Below are 10186 nucleotides of genomic sequence, written 5' to 3'. Positions count from 1 at the left end.
CTACCCAGTTGGCGAGCTTCACTGCCATCGAGCCATGCACTGTTGGCACCATTGTCCCAGCAGCGAAGTAACCAAGTGACCATATTTTCTTTTGGCTGATGTGTGTAATCCTTTCTTAGATCTCGAATTTCACTCAGTTTAAAAGATCGATCAATAATGGTCGTAATACTTTGCTCACCTTTTGCTCTATCAAGAGTCCCAGGTGTTGATGGTGGCAACTGTGTTGATGAGGATGCCCCATCTATAAGTTTGGACTTGAGAAATTCTCGTAAAGAAAAACTAGCTTTTGGCTCCTCTTCTGACTCTGACCCTGACGCTTGTGTTATTTCCTCCAGGTAACCCTCCTTCTTTTTCCTCTCTCCTAACTTTCTCTGCTCCTCTAACTTCTTCTGCTCCTCTAACATCTTCTGCTCCTCTATCATCTTCTTATACCCCTCTAACATCCTCTGCTCCTCCAACTTCTTCTGGTCTTCTGACTCCCCCTTCTCCCCTGAGTCTCCTGAGTCCTGCTCTCCTAACTCCCTCCGCTCTTCTAACTCCTTCTGCATTTTCTCTAACTGAGTTGAAACTTGTTTTGTCTTTCACCCTCTTACAGGGGCAACCAACATTGTATCTGGTGTCCCAGATGGTTGGTCCAATTGGACTACCTGTGCCCCCGGTGGCTGGTCAGATTGAACTACATGCGCCCCCAGTGGCTGGCCAAATTGGACTACATGTGCCCCCAATGGCTGGTCAAATTGGACTACATGTGCCCCTGGTAGTTGGTTAAATACATTCAACTCACCCTGGAGGGCACATAGCTGGTCTCGGAGAGCGTTCCGCTCAAACTGGACGGCACCAAGCTCAGTCTGGAGGCTGTTGTAGTTGGACTGGAGAGTATTGTACCCGAACCGGAGGACGTTATGCTCGGCCTGGAGGGCAGTGTGCTCAGTCTGGAGAGTGTTGAGCTTGGTCTGGAGGGCATTGTGCTCGGTCTGAAGAGCGTTATGCTCGGACTGGAGGGCATTATGCTCGGACTGAAGAGTGTTGTGCTCGGTCTGGAGGGTGTCACAATTGGGTTGAAGGGCATCGTGCTTAGGCTGGAGGGTGCCGCACTCAGACTGGAGGGCGTCATACTTGGACTGGAGAGTATTGTACCCGGACCGGAGAGCGTTGTGCTCAGTCTGGAGAGTATTGTGCTCCGTCCGGAGGGCATTGTATTCAGTTTGAAGAGCGTTATGCTCAGACCGGAGGGCGTAATGCACAGACTGAAGAGTGTTGTGCTCGGACTGGAGGGTGTCGCAGTTGGGTTGGAAGGCATCGTACTTGGCCTGGAGGATGCTGCACTCAGACTGGACGGCGTCATACTTGGACTGGAGAGTGTTGTGCTCGGTCTGGAGGGCATTGTGCTCAGTCCGGAGGGCATCGCGCTCAGTCTGGAGAGTGTTGTACTCGGACTGGAGGGCGCCGTGCTCGGACTGGAGAGTGTCGTGCTCGGACCGGAGGGTGCTGTGCTCGTACTGGAGAGTGTCGTGCTCGGACCGGAGGGCATCGCTCAGTCTGGAGAGTGTCATGCTCGGACCGGAGGGCGCCGTGCTCTGACTGGAGAGTGTTGAGTTGGGATTGCAGGGAGCTTTTCTCATCCCAAAGTTTTTCTGCGTCAGCTCTAAAATTCTCTTTCTCGTACCAGATTGAGTCTCGTTGGTACAGGAGATCTTTTCTCTCAGCTTCAAAAACTTTTTCTCTCTCTACCTTCTCATCCCAAAGTTTTTCTGCGTCAGCTCTAAGATTCTCTTTCTCGTACCAGATTGAGTCTCGTTGGTACAGGAGATCTTTTCTCTCAGCTTCAAAAGCTTTTTCTCTCTCTACCTTCTCAGTCCAAAGTTTTTCTGCCTCAGCTCTAAGACTCTCCTTCTCGGCCCTGAGACTCTCTCTCTCAGCTTCAAAAACTTCCCTCTCAGGAATGGTATTGAATAAGGCCCGATAAGCATTAGCTAGGCCCAAAATCATTTGTGCCTCCTGAGATCTGCCTGAGCCACAACATTCCTGCCTCAAATATGCAATCAAACTCTCAGGATTCTTCAAGTGTTCAGGAGTGAAGCTCCATAACACTGAAGATGTCTGTCCTTTGAGAATCTCTTCAAAGCCTCTCCACACTCCCTGCCACTCAGTATTCTCTGGTTCTAGGGAAGACTTCCTCCGGATGTTATAAATCCAAATACTGAGTGAGATTATTACAATAATCAACAGTAAGATCAGGGAGATTAAGAGTGTGGCCCACTGATCATTCAAAAACTGCATAAAGGATTCATAGAAAGAAAGAGGAGCACGCTTAAAAATCAACATTTCTGTATAATTAGTTGCATTAGTTGCTCCCTCTGGAGCTGTATACAGATACGAAGTGAGCATTGCTAACCATGCTTTCAATCCATTATACAATTGTATAGCTCCATAAGAAAAAGTGGCTAGCTTAAACATGACCCAATATGTTCGGAGCGTCTCAAAAAATGAACCAATGGCACACAGTCCCTGGTAAAACAAATTTAGTAGAGAAAATATTTTTTTTTTTTCCCTCCAATAGAGAGAAAAAAGTAAAAGAAAACAAAGCTTAGCAGTGTTTATAAAATATACCGAAGTATTGGCAGTCCGCCTGGATTTTCAAGGTCAAGCTCGCAGGTGCAGAACCGCAAACAAGAGATAGCTCCTTAACAGGGAAAAAAACTCGTAGCTCTGTTAAAAGCTAAAAGAGCAACAGAAGAAAACACAGAAAAACAGCAACTCAAGGTGCCCGCATTCTCCACCAAAATCTGTCACGGTTTGAACTAAAAATCCACCTGCGTCCATGACAGGGGGCCGTGGGCCCCGGAGGGGCCCTAGGCCGAAAGGAAAAAGTTAATTAGGAAAAGAAAACAGTGGCAACGATCTAAGGAGGCACACTTATTTACTAAATACTATATCGAAATACCGGATAACACAATATAATACAATATAATTGAAAATTGAGCTAACGAATCAAGCAAAATAGGAGAGAGAATGAGTCCCGTAACCGAGAGGCCTACTGTGAAATCTAGGCGAACGGCTGAAGGCTCCCACACACTCCCCTGAACGCCAGAACTCGAAAGACGTCAGTCTGTTCTGCGACAGAGTTAATATAGAGTCCAGGTCCCGTGACCTATCGTGTTGTTCCCTGGGAGATGTAGTCTTCTTCTGTAAGTTGCAGATTCAGTAAAATTATTCATGCCTTATATGATGTTATGATGTGGAATACTGATAGCAAAATTACAAAATTATTAAACCATGACAGAAAAGAAGTGGAAGGTTACAGCTCCATATGCTGCATCCGATTTAGGAATGCTGAACAACATGAAATTAAATGCAAGCAATGATGCTAAATGTACACTGTTGTAGGAGAATGAAAATATTTTATGTTATAGCAGGAGGAGTGTCTCTGAGAATGGTCTGGACTTGTCGTTATCTTCTGCACTCTGAGCAGGACTCCAAGCCCAGGAACAAAAGCAGATGCCCAACGGCAGCTCCATCAGTGAGTTCCTCCTGCTGCCGTTGGCAGACACGCGGCAGCTGCAGCTCCTGCACTTCTGGCTCTTCCGGGGCATCTACCTGGCTGCCCTCCTGGGCAACGGCCTCATCAGCACAGCCATAGCCTGCGACCGGCTCCTGCACACCCCCATGTACTTCTTCCTCCTCAACCTGGCCCTCCTTGATCTGGGCTGCATCTCCACCACTCTCCCCAAAGCCATGGCCAACGCCCTCTGGGACACCAAGGACATCTCCTAAACAGGATGTGCTGCACAGCTCTTTTTCTTTACCTTCTTCATCTCAGCAGAGTATTCCCTTCTCACCATCATGTCCTATGACTGCTACATTGCCATCTGCAAGCCCCTGCACTACGGGACCTTGATGGACAGCAGAGCTTGTGCCACCATGGCAGCAGCTGCCTGTGGCGCTGGGGTTCTCTATTCCCTGCTGCACACTGCCAGTACGTTTTCACTGCCTCTCTGGCAAGGAAACATTGTGAACCAGTTTTTCTGTGAAATCCCCCAGATCCTCAAGCTCTCCTGCTCAGAATCAAATCTCAGGGAAGTTGTTTTTCTCATTTTTGTTGTCAGTTTAGCCTTTGGCTGCTTTGTTTTCATAGTAGTGTCCTATGTGCAGATCTTCGTGGCTGTGCTGAGGATGCCCTCTGAGCAGGGAAGGCACAAAGCCTTCTCCACGTGCCTCCCTCACCTGGCCGTGGTCTCCATGTTTCTAAGCACTGCCTTTTTTGCCCACCTGATGCCTCAATCCATTTCCTCCCCACTCCTAGATCTGACAGTGGCACTTCTGTATGCAGTGGTTCCTCCAACACTGAACCCTGTTATCTACAGCATGAGGAACAGGGAGATCAAGCACGCTCTCAGGAAGGTGTTGCAATATGCACTATTCCAACTTCCATAAAACGCACAACTTCCTCATAGGATTCCCAGTGATGGTTCGTTATGTTTTATGCACCTTTGGTTGTTTGATTATGTGAGATATAGGAATGTGCAAAATAAAATAAAATAAAATAAAAATAAAAATGTTATTGAAGTTATAAATAAAAATGAATTTAAATTCTTTACTACCTAATTTCCATTTTGTCACTTTACTAGCTCAAGTAAACATGTAACCAGATTCCCTGAATACGTTATAAGATACCTAAAAAGGTTTCAAAAAAGACATTTGCTTAGCTATTCTGTCTTCCTACATTGTCTGGATTTGGGACGTACAGCCGCAGACAGCAGCTCAACGTTTTCATTTCTGATCTCTTTACACCGCCACAGTGCTCTCAAGTCCTCTCATTTGTGCAGGCTGAATGTCTTCTTTTTCTCACAACAGTCCTGTTGTCTCTACAGCAGCACTCCAGGGCTGCAGTCAGTAGCCGGCAATACGAACGGCTGTGTCAGAGCTGGTTTCCTTGCTGGCACTGCCATAACAAGAGGGCACCTTCGGAGCAGGTCCAGAGAACTGGAGTCCTCTTCTAAATCTGGCTTAAGGAATATACCGCAGGAGCTGCTCCCTGAGAAGACTTCAAGATATTTTGGTGCATTTCACTGACTGGCAGGGATAGTTTCAGAAGTCCCAAGGAGATCTGTAAGGGACTCAAGGCAGTGCTGAGGATTAGAATCTGTGGTTTAAGGTCAAGATAAAAAGAAAACGATTATAAATATGATAAATGCATGTATACATATCTTATATATATAGTATATTTTCAGATATATATAATATAGGCAGTTGCTAACATATGTGCATGTACTAATACATATACATATGATACATAGATGATAATAGTTTATATGCATATCTGTTTGCAAGTCCAGGACCTGTTGCAGGGGTTTTAACAGCCTCAAGTTTCACTGTAGGAACTGGAGAGGCTGTTTTCCTACTGCAGGAGTTTGAGTAACTGCAGAGGTCATTGCCAGAGCTGGAATCACTGCAGGACCTGGGATTAAAGTTTTAGCAGCCACTGTGCTCATTGGAGGAGTTGGAGTGACCACAGGGCTGTACCTCCTGGCACAGTGCACCTCCCTTGGGAAGCATTTGTTTCATTTTCTTATCAAAAACTTGGAAGAGCTACAGGACCTGTAGCAGGAGTGACTGCAGAGCTCATTATGAGGGGATGAGTGACAGAGGGATCTGTCAGCAGATCCAGCTCTCTTCCCATTGATGATGGTGAAGAATGTTAAACACAGCTCAGTAGGTGTGGGCCAGGCCCTGGCACACTCCAGTTATTTGTGCCTGTTTGAGATCTCCAGGGTTTCATCAGACCTGCCCCCAATATTCTACCAGTTTCTCAGGATCCTGCGGTTGCCCAGAGATGAAGTTCCTAAGCCCTGGGGGTGCCCACCGCTCCAGGCAGCTGCCCAGACCGTCCCACACCCCCTGCCATGCAGAGCCTTCTCACCTTGAAACAGATCTCTCACTTATATTCCTGAATAATGTTTAACCTCAGTCCTAGAATTCTAGAATCACCAAGGTTGGAAAAGGCCTAAAAGATCATCCAGTCCAACTGTTCATCTATTACCAATAGCTCCCACTAAAACATGTCCCTCAATACAATATCCAGTCACTCCTTGAATACCCCTGGTCTCCCAGAGGAGACTATGTAAAATGTGTAATTCCTAATCATACCAACAATATTACTTCCAAAACCCAAAGATGACCACAGAGATGAATGTGCACAAAACTTCACTTTGTCAGCTGCCAATTTTATCATGATACAAACCAAGGTCAAAGAGCATAGCAAAATAAATACCCTAATCCAGAATGCAGAGTTGACAAATAATGCAGCAGGGAAAACAAGCAGCAAGCAAGGAGCTGTGCAATGCAGCTTCATGAGAAGACTCAGCAAGCTCCACACATAGGGAAACTATCAGCATCATGGCCTGCACTTCTCCAACTCCCACAAAGCCCTGTGTTAACTCGATCTGGACAAATGTGCTGTTATCTCAACCCTTGGAGCCTCACATCTGGCACCAAAATGACGGTGGTTGTTGAACCCAACATGTGGCTCAGCAGCACACAGTGCTTTGTGCACTGCCCCATTCCTAATGGGATGGGGAAGAGAACTGGGAATAAAAGTACAACTTGTGGGTTGTAACAAAGCAATTTACTAAGAGAGATAAAAGGAGAGGAGTTATAGTTATCACTATATATCCGTTGATATGGAATAGTATGTAACAGCGGATAAACAAGCACTTGCTCAGCACCACCAGACAGATGCCCAGTTGGGCCCTGGGAAGAGAAAAGACTGAGATGGACTCCCACCCCTTTCAATACAATTTCTGCTTGCTGTCCGGTGATAGAGAACATCCTTTCGGCCACTTTCAGTCTGCTGTCCTCACTCTGTTCCCTCCCAGCTCCATGTGCCCTCTACTGACCATGGCCTTGGCTCTGTACAACACTGCTTAGCAGCAGCTGTAAACATCAGAGTGTTATCAATGGTTTTCTCCTAGAACCAAAACACTGCACCATAGCGGAATGTCTGAAGAAAGCAATTCCATCCCAGCTGTAATTCACATACCTGCCTTTCCTCTTCCTCTTGTTCTTCCTGATCAGGAAGCAAGGAACAGAATCTGCCGCTCTCCTCTTTGTGCCTTTTCCATCAGTTCTCAGCTGGCTCCTCTGCCATCCCCAGGCAGAGCTCAGTGCACTCTCACAAAGGGCAGCAGCCTTTCCTCATCTTCCTTGCCCATCCATCATGAAGTGTCAGTGAATAGTAAAAAGGGACCCCATAGTAGATGAAAAGGGAATACTTTGCTACAGAAAGGCAAATCATTTATTTGTGCACTACTCGGTGCTGCTTTAAAAGCAGCCGTGGAGTTCCGAGATCAGCAGTTTGAGGCGGAAAACCAGACTATACAGTCGTTATAAGAAACAGTTAAAACAACCCAGGAACTCGTGAAAGCCTTGCAAAACCAAATTGGAAATCTAGAAGTACAATTGGAAAGAGAGAGACATAATTCGGCTTTGTTACAAATGGCTTTTAAGGAAATTTTACATATAAAGATACGGGTGACACTGATATTCATGTTGCACCACAAGAAAAACTGTATCCTCAGGAAGAACTGAAAGAAACAAAACAAAGTTTTGATAAGATTGAAACCCCAATAGCCCCTCTGCGCCCTCTAATAAAAACAGAAGATACCTTTGATAATGGAGAGGACCTGGATCCTCAAATGAATGTTAAAGAAATTCCCTTTTCTGCCACTGAATTAGCAAAACTGAAAAAGGATTTTAGCCACTCTCCAAAGGAATCAGAAACAGAATATGTATGGAGAGTCAGTCTAACTGGTGGAGAAAAAATAATGTCAACCGAAAAGGAGGCTGAGGGTTATTGGGGGCCAGGAGTATTTTTGACTACTGGTAATAACCGTGTTCCCTGGTCCCTAACACAAAGGGCTGCTTACTGGGCTGGTGGTCTCAACCCTTTAGAAAGGGGAGACCCTCTTGCCATTAATGGGACAGTTGACCAATTGGTTGAAAGTGTCCAAAAGTCCGCTTGCCTGCAAATGATGTATGACAGGAAATTGCAGCCATGGCACGAATCACCTATGATGATGCCTGTGCATCCTGAAAGGATGACTCCTTTAATTAGGGGGCTTCCAGAATCGCTGAAACCCATAGGCATACAACTACAGGGAAAAATACAAGCTATGCCTCAGGGAGAAAGAACCTGGCCAGCATTAGAAGGAACTGGCACCTCCGGCCATTTGCAGTCAGGGTACAATGTATGGACATGGGGGGAGGTTGCCCAAGAGTTGATTAATTATGAAAGGAAGTATGGGCCTGTGGCTTCTTCCAGTAAATCTGAGCCAGGGGAAGTAAGGCTCGCAGCAACCACCCTTGCTCCTAGGCCACCTAGCCCAAAGCTTAGTGGAACTGGAAGGGTCTCATTGCCAGTAAGAACAGGTAGGAGAAATATTGATCATAAACGTAATCGTCTCTGGACACTGGACTGGCAAAAGGGTGTTCCACGAGATTTGATGAATGGATTACCCACAGTCAGGCTAAAGAAATTAGTTAACTTGTGGCCAGAACAAAAGCCCAAGGAAAGTTGATACTTTCGCCCCCTCCCCCAGATGAGAGGGAGGTGGGGGGTGGAAAGCAGTGAAGGGTGGATGTGTTAGAAAGCTCGCAACAAAAGGAGAAGATAATTGTATTAACAAAGCCCCCGAAGGGCAAGTTGTCTTGCTTTATTTTACAGAAGATCCCCGTGGGACCTTCACGGAACAGAATGGCTTGTAGCTGATTTTAACCATTTGTGTTTTATGACAGAAAAATTGAAGATGTGATCATGCTAGAATACTGATATATCTCTTTATTACATATTTGGTTGCAATAGTATTATGTTTTTGTTTGCTGTAGTTGTGAGTTGTGATTGATATCAGTCTTTGGATCTGTTTAAACTTCACAATTGGGTTCAGAGTTTTTTTTTTTCAGGTCATCCTGGCTTTCTTGTACTCTTTGCACAGTGGTAATCATTCCTTTTGACCCCTTATTTCACCTCTTTTGGTCAAACTTGATGGTGATTTGCATGTAACTCCATGGTGTTTCCAAATTCCTAATGAATTGGGAAATGAGCAATGGAACCCATCTAATATATGTTAGATGTAGTCACAAAAGTGAAATTTATGATAAAATCCTTTGCACTGATGCTTTTCAGTGTCTCATCAGTCCAGGAGTTCCATTCAAAACATGGTTGTTGGAAAGTGTCTGAGTTTTTGACAAGAAACATGTATGTTTCTGGGATTACTCCCTATGATTTAAATTCTGGGGTATCCTACACTATGTTGTGACTATAACAGTTCTTAAACTTGCCAGACTAGTATTTATATCTCTCAGCAATTGAACTGTTTTGGAAATGCTCAAGTGGAAAGTTCTTCTGACACAAAGATCCCTATTGTTTTACTTGTTTATTTATTGCTATTGGTCATTGTTAAATGTATGGTTGTTTTCAGTGTATGGCTGTTCCTTCTCACTTTCTGCCTTTTATTCATTATGTAATATTTGTCTCACCCCTCCTGAAGAATCACTGAGAGGTGCCTGTGTCAAATTAAATGATTCCACCTGTTGTCTAAAGATTGATAATGGTAAAGTTAAACCAATTGCTGAAGGTATACAGAAAACAGGACATGTTCCTGTCCAAACTTGGAAAAGTCCAGACCTTGACCTTTTTTCCTGGCTTCCAGGTGGTCTGTGTGTGAAACGCATCTTATTATATCTATTGTGTGTTGTTGCAACTTTCATGTTTGTTTTGTGTATGATATCATGTTTCATTGAACTTATCCAATGTGTTGTATTGTCCATGTATTTTGTAACCTCCTCAAGTGATGGAGAAGTTGAGCACATCAAGAGATCTTTTGTAATCATTGTATTACAATACAATTACAATAAACCTTCCTTTTCCCTCATGCTTGCTATCTTTTTCTCACCATCCTGGATCAGCAGTGGTCCATTTTTTAAGCAAACTTTGAGTCATGGGGTGGTGTAAGAGGTCATGCTTTTTACATTACTGTCTCAAAGTTTGCTGAAATGAACAAGTTCAGGCAAGTCCTGGCCAAGGTTCCAGGACTCCCTTTGTCTGAGACACACAGGAACCAAGGTTCGAGAAATCCCGTTGTTCAAGAGATGGACAAGTCTGGGAGCTATAAGAGAGATAAGATGCTGA

This window comes from Coturnix japonica, chromosome 33, assembly GCF_054131305.1.
Source record: "Coturnix japonica strain WE chromosome 33, WE-NBRP24, whole genome shotgun sequence".
NCBI classification, from domain to species: domain Eukaryota; kingdom Metazoa; phylum Chordata; class Aves; order Galliformes; family Phasianidae; genus Coturnix; species Coturnix japonica.
The sequence above is the reverse complement of the archived record's forward strand: the minus strand, read 5'-3'. Positions refer to the sequence as shown.